The sequence below is a fragment of the Jatropha curcas genome, chromosome 2 (genome assembly GCF_041381405.1).
Source record: "Jatropha curcas cultivar XTBG-Jc1 chromosome 2, XTBG_Jcur_1.0, whole genome shotgun sequence".
In the NCBI taxonomy this organism is placed as follows: domain Eukaryota; kingdom Viridiplantae; phylum Streptophyta; class Magnoliopsida; order Malpighiales; family Euphorbiaceae; genus Jatropha; species Jatropha curcas.
Window position 1 is genome coordinate 4,487,680 of NC_143152.1, and position 12,613 is coordinate 4,500,292.

Here is a 12,613-nt window from a genome sequence, read left to right on the forward strand (position 1 = left end):
CACAAAGTATATGGTGCATGTGACCTTCAAAATATAAAGGGATAAAAAGGAACCTGTTAAGAGGCGCTCAGTTTGAGTGTGTGGCTGTGAGCATCAAAAGGGTAAATAATAAGAATAAAGCAGTTATGAAGGTTTCATACATACATGTAATATTAATGATTGGATGCTTTAGATGAGGATTTGAATATATCTAGTGCAGACTTAGCGATGAACGGAGTGGAATGGAAACTAATTAAAGACCTGACCTCAACTAACTTTAGACTAAGGATTAGTTTATATGTAAAAACATAAAAAATCAAGCAAATGGGAAACCAACCACATTTTTCTTTCTTCTAGTTTTCATACCAATTTGAATTGACAAACCTCTGCTAATTTCATACAAAGACATTTCTACCCTCGAAAACTCCAATTTAAACCTGTTGTATAGAAAAAGAAAGGAAATGGGACAAAGACAAGCCATTTCAATTAAAAATGGTACAACATGTGCCTTTATTTCACTAAAAAATAAAAAAATTTTAAAAAAAATCTCGAGAGTAATCCAAAATTCAAAAGAATACTGTTCTACTCCTACTTGAATGTTAACATCAATCCCAACTATACAGGGGTCCACAAGTAAATGCCTCTAGGGTAGGGCATGTGATGAGCAAGATGATATAAAGAGGCACAATAAAGACTTATGAAAGAGTACATACATTATCATAAGGACCACTTCCACTTCACAGTTCACTCTCTTCTCTTCCACTGCTGGCAAGTATATAAAAGAGAAAGAGAACAGTGGAATTTAAGAAACATCGGCCCACATCCCTATGATGTTGCTAACGAGGTTGATAGTTTATACAGTAGCCAGCCAACACTTTTGCTAAACCTGCGCAAAAACCTGCAAAAGAAATAAAAAATAAAAACCCCACTAAAAATAAAGAGTCATTTGCTTACTTTTCTTTCACTGTGCATCGTGTGGTTGTGGGTAGAATTAGATAATAGCTTTTTCATTTATTGCCACCCAAACTTTTACACCTACTGGTTCTGTTTGAAGTTTGAATATTACTCAGTTTTTTTTCCTTACTTTTGTTTGTTTCCAATCTTTCTTCTTGTCTTTCAAATGCATAAACTAACATGGTTCTAGTGTCTTGCATCTAATAATTTAGGGTTTAGCCAATGACAATATCAGAATTTTTTTTAAACAAGTGTACAACAATATATTCCAAGCCCATCTATCATTTACTTGGCCCAGAAAGTGGCCCTCTAAACCCAGTCCACCTCAGCCTTACTGGCACTTTAATATGATGGTGATATAACGTCTTTTTTGTTACACTATTTTGCCCAGGTAAGTACATAACAAAGTCCAGGTTCAGATTTTGAAAACAAAATGATGTTTGGAATGTAATGACTAATGAGAGAAAAACTGGTCCCATATGAGCTGGTAAACTACCTCAGGCTCAGGATGTCAATGCTGCTCAAGACCAAACCATATTAGAAAGTTCAAACCTGAAAGATTGGAGAAAAAAAAAGCATCTAATACAGAGGGTGAACAACTTGAAACTCACAACTACAGAGTTGAAACTTAAAATCTATTTCAATATGAAAACAGCTTTTCTTTGTGATTAATATCTAAAACAAAAAAAACAAAATACGCCAGAGAGAAAGTAATGAGACCAGCTGTATTGTCAACATTAAACTCTCAGACTTCCAAGTTTAAAATGTCCATATTCACCTTGCAAATCACCAGGCCTAGACAGCTCATTAAATTCTTTCTGCCCCACTCTCACCTCCCACTGTTCTCTACATCCCAAGACATTTTTTTTCCTAAAACAAGCCAAATTCAATGCTGACTACCCTAACATCCTCAATACTATTCCAATTGTTCAGTTTGTGTGCTTACCCCACATGACACAGCAACTCAAGACTATTGCCCATTTTGTAGGCATCAACGAAAGACGCTAACAGACCAATAAGTCATTAGCTTTGGAGAGGGTTTGAAGAGGTTACGACAAAAAAAAACTAACTGGCCATTATTGATTGAATAGTTTAGGGAACTTGGGACCAGGAGATTAACACCTTACACTAGGTCTGTTCGGCAATTTTAATTAGCTGTTTTAATAGTTGCTAGCTGTTTATAAATCGATTTAGAATAAAAGTGTTCGATATAAATAACTGTTTGATTAACTGTTTAATATAAAACGACAAAAAGGGTATGACAACGGGAAACAAAGTAAAAACAAGTTATGGGTATAGGTGTTATAAAAAAAATTAGAAAACGCTAAATGTTAATGAAGATAACGTTTCATGAAATGAAATACTGTCTCGCTAGGATTGATATTATATTACCGAACACTAAAATTAATTAAAATAGTATTTTGACATAATCAAAACACTAAACACTTCTTCAAACACTGCTTCCCAACAGGGCTTAGGCTGTGGTATAATGACCTATGGGTGGATTCATCAAAGTAATCAATACCATTGAGTGTAATATGGAAATGGAAGTGGATGCAATATTATACCAATACAGTTCTAGACATCATCAACTCTCAAAAGTCAAATAACATTTTAGTTCTGTAGATTTACTATATATATATATACACACACATAGTAAAAGAAGTATGAAAAAAATTACCATACTGGGTTCTAAGTAATAGTGCCTTGTTGGCCATTCTAACATGTCAGCGCCAAGGCTAGTATGAGGCAGAAAACATTATACTTGTTAGGAATTATGACACCAACAAAGACACTTGCGTTAAGTAACTGCTAACCGAAAGTTTAATGTGTTTGGCTGAAGAAATCTGATTGAAAGCTATGCCTGCAACCATTAAGAAAATGCTAGGGAATCCTGAAAACTGACCAGCAAAAAGTACGCGTGTTCCCTAAGCATTAACATAGCTATATAGTTCAAAAATTGTTTATTCCCTAATACTACTTTTCTACCTTGATTTATTAAATGTGATTCTCTTTTTTTTTTTTCGCAGACAGATATGAGTTCACAGATAATAATAACATTGCCATCCCAATATAGATAAAGGTTAAGTTTTGTCATGATCAGAAAATAGAGCATAAATTTTCTGAAACCATCAACATCTACAGGTAAAGAAGTTGATTGAAAGAGTAATAAAACATCTTATACAATATTTATCGCCCACTGTGATTAATTACACCATCTGCAAGTTTTTCTCGAACTTAGGATAACTGAGTATGTTCTGGGCGTATGTGGAGAGCCTTTTGACTTGCGTTTAGTTCTTAGTTATATTATGCTTTTCCCCGGACTCTATTAATAAAACAAATAAAATATTATTTGCGGGTAAGAAAAAAAAGCACCATCTGCAAGTTCATGCATCTATGATGACAACTATAACAGTGGTTACAGGATTAAGTGAATTCTATAGTATGTGCACCTGCAAAAATATCATCTAAACCTTTCTTGGCGAACTTGGGAAGTGTGGGCCTCTTCAACATGTCGAGTTCCTCGAGGCAGCATAATAGGATGCCACAGTGGGTGGAGCAAACTTTGGAAGTGCATAATCTAAACATTTAAATTTTAACACCCAGTTGAATTACATAAAATATCAAACTAAGAAATCAATAAATGTACACCGAAAAATGCATGAACATTGAACAGTAAGCTCTTCAATAAATTGTCCATGAATATCCGATTTCCATTTCATAAACCAAGTCTCAAGTCCTAATACATAATCAGAAGACTTTGAAGAAGCCCTATACTGCACAAAACTCTAAAGCATGAGAACAGCCAACAGCTTGCTAGTACTTCAGGACCTTAGACAGTAGCCATGGTATATTACAGCAATGTCTCATTGCATTACGTACATCGTAATTTCCAAAACCATAAGACATTGAATTCTGTGTAAAATGTTCACAATAAGGTCTTCCAAGGGCAAAAAATTATCGCTCCATCTCATCTTCATCTGTTTTTCTACTAGCAAAATCCCCATTCTAAAATAAACTCACCAAAACCCAAACTCTAGAGTCTGGTGTATTATTCCACAAGATCCAACTACTGTTACAATATTAGCTGCCTAGCAGGCAGAATCTCTCAGAACCAGTACCAAATTATTCCAGTAGTCCAGATTCAGACAGTTCACCTGATGAGCTAAGAAAATTAGACTGCTCCCAAAGAGAGCCAGATTGGATCCATCCAGAAATAGGATAAGCATTCTCAAACACAGCTCTATAATCCTCAGGTTCTCCTCACCCATCTATTGCTATCTGTTATTGCCTCTAACATCTAGATTTTCTTGCTGTTCTCAAGACAGCATTCCTTTATTTATTTTTTTTTTTTCTAGAATTTTTCATGCCCCATATGAATTTCTAGGACATTTTTGGTCCAGATTCAAAGCATCTGTCTGACAATGTCAGTTTCATATAAAATTGCCTGAAGCCATTCAGATTGAAACTCGCCCTTTGCAAATCCCAATATTGTTGCATTTCTATCCACAAACATAAAATCCCAATCGGTTCAGGGGCTAATAATATGAAATGAATGCTCTTTTAGGTGAATCATCATAATACAGTTTACAGTTAGATTTTCTTTTTTCTTTTTTAACGGAATTTACCGATTTCATCATATTGTCCCATGTATGCAGAACAGATGAATCTTGATTTTACATTTGACATAGACCATATCAAAAAGATTACAGCAAACACTGTTCAATTCAAAAACCATAAACTTAACATAGAAAACAATAAAGCAAAATTTCCAGAAATCGAATAACCAGATGATGAAATTGACCATGATGCGTGGCAGGTAACAAAATCAAACGATACAAATGAAGATGACATAGTAGATAATGAAATTCACAATGGAAAAGCATAAAATACATTCATATAATTGCCAGCAATCCAAAACAAGTAGAAAAACCAACATTCACCAGAAAATATAGAAAGAATTCGCAAAGTGGTAGAGGCGACGGAGGAATTGATAGACTACTAAAAAAGCAAAAATATTTGAAGTTTTTTGTCGAGAAGTGGTAACAGTATAGTAGGAGAGTAGAGATGGAGAAAAATCGAGACCATCACATTTTAGGTCTCTCTACATGTATCTGGGAAAATGATGTGCATAAAAATTAGTATATATCCATGTGGGTTGGTCATTTGAAAACCAATTTCATTTAATCTACCAGAATTCTGTCTTATGAAAAGATTAATCTAACACTGCCAGTGCCAAGCCTTAAATGAATTCCAAAAATTGCGTTGAATGAACTCCAAAAATTTTGGCATGTTACTTTTGATAGGAACGTGATTGGATTTGATCTAATCAGTTGGTCGCTTTTAGTTTTCAAATTGTTAAAGTTACAGCTACAGCTATTGATGCAAGTGTTGTTGACAATTTTTGGAGGTATTTTGTTAAAGTCATTTAGATTTTGTTGTATTTTGTTGAAATCAAGAGGTAGGTGAACTACCTTGCTTTTAGGTAGGTTTGGTGAACAACCTTCCTTGACTTATGGAAGGTTGGTGAACAAATTTTAGACTAGCTCTACTATAAATGTTTACATTATGCTGTAATGGAATTAATAAGAAATTAATTGTTTCTTCACACTCACAAAATCTGCAGCTTTTTCTTTTTCTGCAGAATTTCCTTCTCTTCCTTAATTTTCTGCTCTTCTAAACCAACAAGTGGTATCAGAGCAACCTTGATCTCAAAGGGCTGTGTGTGTGTTTGAGTGAAAGTCATAGAGAAAGCCACCAAATAAACCAGAATTTGTGAAGTTTTTCTGTTTATTTGCTTTTCCTCAAATGGCTTCCAGCAGCATGTCTCTTTCACCACCTCATTTTAATGGGGAAAACTATCATGTTTGGGCTGTGAAGATGAGAGCTTATTTCAAGGGGCTTGCATTATGGCAGTATGTGGAGGAAAACAGAGTACCTCCACCTCTTAATCAAAATCCAACCCTTCAGCAGATTAGACAACATGAAGAAGAGGTTGCTAAGGCTCCAAAAGCTCTGTCCTATATCCATGCAGCTGTTGCAGATCCTATCTTCACCAAGATTATGACATGTGAGACAGCACATGAAGCTTGGGAGAAGTTAAAAATTGAGTATCATGGATCTGAAAAAACTAGACAGATGCAGATATTCAATTTAAGAAAAGAATTTGAAATGTTGAAAATGAAGGAAAATGAAAAGGTGAAAGATTATGTTGATAGAGTTATGAAAATTGTAAACCAAATTCGATTGTTGGGAGAAGAGTTAGAAGAGAAGAGAATTGTGGAGAAAGTTATGGTGACTCTCCCTGAAAAATTTGAAGCCAAGATTTCTTCTTTTGAAGAAACTTGGGACATGTCACAAATATCCTTGAATGTGCTTTCAAATGCTCTACAAGCTGTAGAACAAAGAAAAGCCTATAGGGAAGAAGAAACCATTGGAGAGAAGGCTCTTGTTGTGACTCATAAAACAAAAATGCAAGAAGGAGGTTCAAGAGGCCAGCAAACTGACAGAAAACCAAAAATGAAGAAGAATTTCAGAAAAAATTGGAGGAAGGACAGATTTCCACCTTGTCCACATTGCAAAAAAACAAACCACACTGAGAACTACTACTGGTTCAGACCTGGAGCTCAATGTAAGGTGTGTAAGCAATTTGCTCACACCGAGAAAGTTTGTTCTACAAACCAGAATCAGCAAACACAAGCCCATCATCATGCACAAGTCACCGAAAATTCTGAAAAGAATGAAGAACAACTATTTGCAGTAAATGAAATTGAAAAATGTGGTGTCTCAATTGAAGCTAAAGAAGCATGGCTTGTTGATAGTGGCTGCACTAACCACATGACACCAAACTTGGTGAATTTCGATAGCTTGGATATAACCTATTCTTCAAAAGTCAGACTTGGAGATGGTAGGCTTGTTGATGTCAAAGGCAAAGGAGATGTGATTGTACAAACTCCTTCAGGTACAAAGCTTGTTTCCGATGTTCTTTACGTACCGGAACTAAATCAAAGCTTGTTTTCGGTTGGTCAATTGCTGGATAAGAATTACAGTTTGTTATTTAAAGATAAAACTTGTGAAATAAGTGATCCTTCTGGCTCAAAGTTTTTTGCTGTCAAAATGAAACGGAGAAGCTTTCCTCTAAATTTAAGAGACTTCAAAGAAGAATCTTGCTTGAGTCATAAAGAAGAATCTGATTTGTGGCATAAGAGACTTGGTCACACCAATCTCAATTCATTAAAATTGCTACAATCCAAGAAGTTAGTTGCTGATTTGCCATCTATAGTTGAAGAAGACAGTAGTATATGTGAAATATGTCAGTTAGGCAAACTCAGCCAAACACCATTTCCATCTGATCAAGCATGGAGAGCTTCTATGAAACTTGAATTAATACACACTGATGTGTGTGGCTCTATGAGTGTCTCATCTTACAATGACAGCAAGTATTTTCTATTGTTTATTGATGACTACACCAGATTATGCTGGGTATATTTCCTCCAATTCAAATCTGAAGTTTTCAAAATGTTCTTGAAGTTTAAATCAATGGTAGAGAATCAAGTTGGCTCCCCAATCAAGATTTTAAGATCTGATAATGGGGCTGAATTTACATCCAATCAAATCAAGCAATATTTGCAAGAAGCTGGCATTCACCATCAATTAACAGTAGCTTACACACCTCAACAAAATGGTGTAAGTGAAAGAAAGAATCGATCTGTGATGAATATGGCAAGATGTCTCTTGTTTGAGAAAAATCTACCCAAAGTTCTTTGGGCTGAAGCTGTAAACACTACTGTATATCTTCAAAATCGGCTTCCAAAAAAACTCCTTTCGAAAGCTGGTTTGGAGTTACACCATCGGTTGGTCATCTCAAAATCTTTGGAAGCATATGTTATTCATTTATTCCAAATCCAAAAAGAGGGAAATTGGATCAACGAGCTGAAAAAGGAATTTTAGTAGGCTACAGCAGTGAATCCAAAGCCTACAGAATTTTGAATCCTGTTACTAAACAGGTGTATGTCAGCAGGAGTGTCAAATTCGATGAGAAAGGTGAATGGGATTGAAGTAAAATGGAACCAGAAAATTCTAAATCAATTCTTGATTTTCAGCAAGAGCAAGAACTTCCAGTTGACAATGAAGAAGAATCAATGAATATCAAATGAAGATGATTATGCAATTAGAGGAACTAGATCCCTAGAGGAAATTTACAGCAGATGTAATGTTGTCTCACTTGAACCAACTCAGGTGGATGAAGCCTTAAAATTGCCTGAGTGGAGAGCTGCCATGGAGGAGGAGTTGAAGATGATTATGAAGAACGAAACATGGATTTTAGTTCCTAGACCATTGAATAAGCATGTAATTGGAACTAAATGGGTATTCAAATTGAAATTAAATTCTGATGGCTCCATCAATAAGCACAAAGCAAGATATGTTGTTAAAGGCTACGCTCAACAGCAAGGGGTTGATTTTACAGAAACCTTTGCACCAGTTGCAAGATTTGACACTATCAGATTGATTTTGGCACTAGCAGCAAGTGAAGGTTGGCAAGTCTTTCAATTGGATGTGAAATCAGCTTTCTTAAATGGTTCTTTGAAGGAAGAAGTGTATATTGAGCAGCCTGAAGGTTTTAATGATGGAAGCAATAGAGTGTGTTTGTTGAAGAAAGCACTCTATGGTTTAAAACAGGCCCCAAGGGCCTGGTATGCCAAGATTGATCATTACTTGCTGAATTTGGGTTTTAAACGAAGCTTGAATGAGGCAACACTTTACGTAACTCAACAAGGAAGTGATGTGCTTATCGTTTCTGTGTATGTTGACGATCTACTTGTCACAGGTAACAATTTACAATTAATTCAAGAATTCAGATTGAAGATGCAGCAGGTTTTTGAGATGAATGATCTTGGCTTAATGTGCTATTTCCTTGGGATTGAAATTGCTCAAGATGAGCAAGGGATTTTTATTTCACAAAAGAAATTTGCTTGGGAGCTGCTTAAAAGGTTTGAACTTAGCAAATGCAAACCAGTGAGTACACCTACAGCCCATGGAATAAAATTGCAAAAGGATGATGGTTCTCACTCTATAGATGCTTCAACTTATAGGAGCATGGTTGGTTCTTTGCTGTATTTATCTGTAACAAGACCAGATATCATGTTTGCAACAAATTTACTGTCGAGATTCATGAATTCTCCAACTGAAAACCATCTTACAGCAGCCAAACGAGTTCTGAGATATGTGCGAGGAACTGCTGAATTTGGTTTGTTTTATAGAAGATTAAATGGTGTGAAGTTGTTGGGGTTCTCAGACAGTGATTGGGCTGGTTCATTGGACGATATGAAGAGCACTACTGGTTTTTGTTTTTCACTTGGTTCTGCTGTCATTTGCTGGGGAACAAGAAAGCAAGCTTCAGTTGCTCAATCAACTGCAGAAGCAGAGTATGTTGCAGCATCTGCTGCTGTAAACCAAGCTATATGGTTGAGAAAGGTATTAGTTGATCTGAATTTTTAGCAAGAAAATCCAACTAAAATACTTTGTGACAACAAATCAGCTATTGCTATGGTTAAAAATCTAATCTTCCATGGAAAAACCAAGCATATCAAAATCAAGTATCATGCAATTCGTGAAGCTGAAAAGGAAAATGAAATTCAGATTATTCATTGCAATTCTGAAGACCAAACAGCAGATATTTTCACCAAGGCATTGCAAAAACCAAGATTTGAATTTCTTAGGAATAGACTTGGTGTTTGTCTCAACTCTTGCATCAAGGAGGAGTGTTAAAGTTACAGCTACAGCTATTGATACAAGTGTTGTTGACAATTTTTGGAGGTATTTTGTTAAAGTCATTTAGATTTTGTTGTATTTTGTTGAAATCAAGAGATAGGTGAACTACCTTGCTTTTAGGTAGGTTTAGTGAACAACCTTCCTTGACTTATGGAAGGTTGGTGAACAAATTTTAGACTAGCTCTACTATAAATGTTTACATTATGCTGTAATGGAATTAATAAGAAATTAATTGTTTCTTCACACTCACAAAATCTGCAGCTTTTTCTTTTTCTGCAGAATTTCCTTCTCTTCCTTAATTTTCTGCTCTTCTAAACCAACACAAATGGCCCTTTGGTTTTTTATGCTTTAAACACATTTCAGTAGCAAGCCAAGGGCTTCAATTCATATCCGGCTCTCAGGCCAACATGATTACTATGAACAGACACACTGACTTATTGGATATAGGTATAAAGTCCCTTTAGCTTGGTCTTTCATCATTAACAGTATACAAGAATCCATGATTGCTGTCAGCTTATTCCACTAGATTGATTATTGATTTAACCATTAGAAATCAGTCACATTTACTTGTAAGTTGAAATCGAACTCATTGCAAATTTCTACTTACCCAAAAAGCCTCAAATTATTTTCATCTAACTAGTGCATGCCTTGAACCTTACAGATCCATTTATTAGTTTGACAGAAATAGTCTTTGAAAATAAGTACCAACATGCAATGAGGAGTTGAGTGACTCATTAAGACGTGAACTCCTAATTGGCTTGAGGACCACATAAGCTTTTGAGATCTCTGAAAATAAATTGAAATATTTAAAATTATTAGACCAGAAAAGTTTTAAGTGCCCTTGTGTCCTCAAATTCATCCTCAGGATAAATTGGAAGGCGGTTCAATGGAGGTAGCAGATACAGTGTAACAGGCCATAAGTGATAAAACAAAAGTTCCCATCCCAACTTTCCAAAGAATGGTTAGATATGGAAATTATCCACATTGCAACTACCCAATTGGCAGCTGGAGTCTAACCTTAGGCAGAAATCAGATAATGTAAGATGCCAAAAGGCAATGTCAGTTTGCAAAGATATAGAGAATTGAGATCAAATTACAAAGCACACATACATGAACATCAACGGTGCTCAAAATCACACAGTAACCCAAGCCAAATGGTTATTAGAATTTATGACCCACAAATTGTTGAACTATTATGACCCAAAAATTGTTGAATGACAACCACCATTTTATAATTTGGATACCGCTAGTTGAGGATATGCGACGAGTTTTAGGATGTAATAATTGGCAATGCAACCAAATGTATGCATCGTACAGTATCTACGCGTTACTTGGACCATCTACTGTACCCATCAGAAAAGGATCCCCATCATCCACTAACTCCACCACAACCACTGACCAGTCTGGAAACAGAGTACAACTCCCACATGGTGTTTTAGACTACTTTAATCAAATCAACATTTGCACCTGAAACTACTAGTAACGGAGGAAGATGTCAACAAAGAACAATTAAGATAAGTGAGCCTCAGGCAACATTAATTAATTCCGAGAAACTATTATTAAGTCTTTGTAGCTCAAGAGATTTAAAAGTGAAAGTAATATGGATAGGAGACACACTCCAACTACAAAAGGAGGCCATTTTGTTCTCTTGAGACGATTCTTAAAGAATGGAATCCCTAAAATATACATACATACATGATTCAACAAGACAAAGGAATCTGATCTTACCTGTATTGAAACTCTGAACCCCACTAGCATTCCATCAATACCTGAGCCAGCCTATTCAAGCATGAATGTCAAAAATTAGATCATCAACAATAAATTCAAAAGAAAAAAAAAATCTGCTACCCTTCTGTAAGGTTAAAGCATCAGCATTATGTCTAACAGGCAAAATACCAAGTTTTAAGCCATCAAAAATAAAATAGCAAGCAACGGAGTGATTCTTGGTTCCAAATTCTGAAATCATACATCAGGATTTAGCGGAAACTATTAACAGGGAGCTTCATGCCCAATCCCACACAATAAAAGCAAGCGAAATTGCTGTTGCGATGATCAGATACCGTCTATATGAACGGAAGCAAATACAAACGCTTGAAGAAGAATGAGTTTAGACCAATTATCACTATTCCAGTTCACCTGAAGACTAAAGAACAGGATTTAGTGAGTTACTATTTAATCCTATGATTTTATATAACTATATAATTCAAAATTTTTATTTTCCAAAATTAATTAGATAGTCCCAATCTTTTCACAACAGTGTACAAAATAATAGTCTCATTTCCACTTTGAAATTGATCTTCTTATTAACTTTTCTATAATACCCTTATAATATAATCTGTACCGATGATTAATATACATAAAATTACTAAACATTTCTACTTTTTTAGAAGGATAGAGTACCTCTATTTTATTGTAGTTAATTAAATAGTCTTTTTTTTTTTTTTTTCGTTAAACTGTGTTTTGCATACCACCACCATCATGGAAAATAAATTTTAATTTATAAATAAAAATTCATTAAAAATAATAATTCATTTACATGTTTAGATAAAATTATCTGATAAAATTTGATAATAAAATTTGGTTTCTTTTTGCTCAAGTTTATGTTTGATGATGCCCTTGAGCAAAAAAAACCAAATTTTATTATGAAACTTTATCTGATAATTTTATCTAAATGTTAAGAGCTTAGTGGTAAGGTAATTTAATTGATACGTAAGAATCATGGGTTCAATACTGTTGATCCATATAAAAAGTTTGCTGATAAAAGAAATGTTTTTTTTTTTTTAAATTAATTTACAAAAAAATAGCAACATCGTAGTCGAAATGGTACTACTTAATTAATATTTACTCACTGAATAAATACTATTCTCTTTATCCCAAAATATAAATTGTTTTTGACTTGTTATTTTAT

General features: G+C 34.8%; 1 long non-coding RNA gene across 1 annotated transcript; it reads right to left on the reverse strand.

The window, feature by feature from the left end:
* Nucleotides 1-483: 483 nt before the first annotated feature.
* On the reverse strand, nucleotides 484-11,835 carry LOC119369842 (uncharacterized). The gene is made up of 3 exons (XR_005177414.2): nucleotides 11,674-11,835; nucleotides 11,434-11,484; nucleotides 484-877 (listed from the first exon to the last, which is right to left on the reverse strand). It is a non-coding gene; the product is annotated as an uncharacterized LOC119369842 (long non-coding RNA).
* Nucleotides 11,836-12,613: the final 778 nt, after the last annotated feature.